Below are 414 nucleotides of genomic sequence, written 5' to 3'. Positions count from 1 at the left end.
CCTCGCGAGAACGGCCGCAGGGCCGGCGGGATCTCGCGAGGCTCCGCGCGCCAGCCCTGCCGAGGAGCGGCGGCTCCGTCCCGGTCCTCGTCCCTCGTGGAACTGCGCAGGGCTCCCACCGTGCCGGTGCGAGGAGAAGACACTGAAAAGTGCCCATTTCCCTCCTCTCACGGCCTCGCCATAAGCTCGCGGGTGCCTTGGCACCCCGGCCTCAGAGCGGCTCGTAGGGCGGGAAGGGCACAGACAGCGCGGGGGTTGTGTTATTTACAGTCTTCGGATGCAGGGTCTGAAGAGTATTCTGGGAAGAATGTAGTGAGCAAAAAGAAAAAAGGCCATTAGTCGTTACTTGGGTGAGGCCAGGACTTTTATGCCTGCAGGGAGGTTCTGTGATAATTAAGAAGCAGTGCCTGCACT

The sequence above is a fragment of the Cyanistes caeruleus genome, chromosome 3 (assembly GCF_971803275.1).
Source record: "Cyanistes caeruleus chromosome 3, bCyaCae1.hap1.1, whole genome shotgun sequence".
NCBI classification, from domain to species: domain Eukaryota; kingdom Metazoa; phylum Chordata; class Aves; order Passeriformes; family Paridae; genus Cyanistes; species Cyanistes caeruleus.
Note: the sequence above shows the minus strand (reverse complement) of the source record.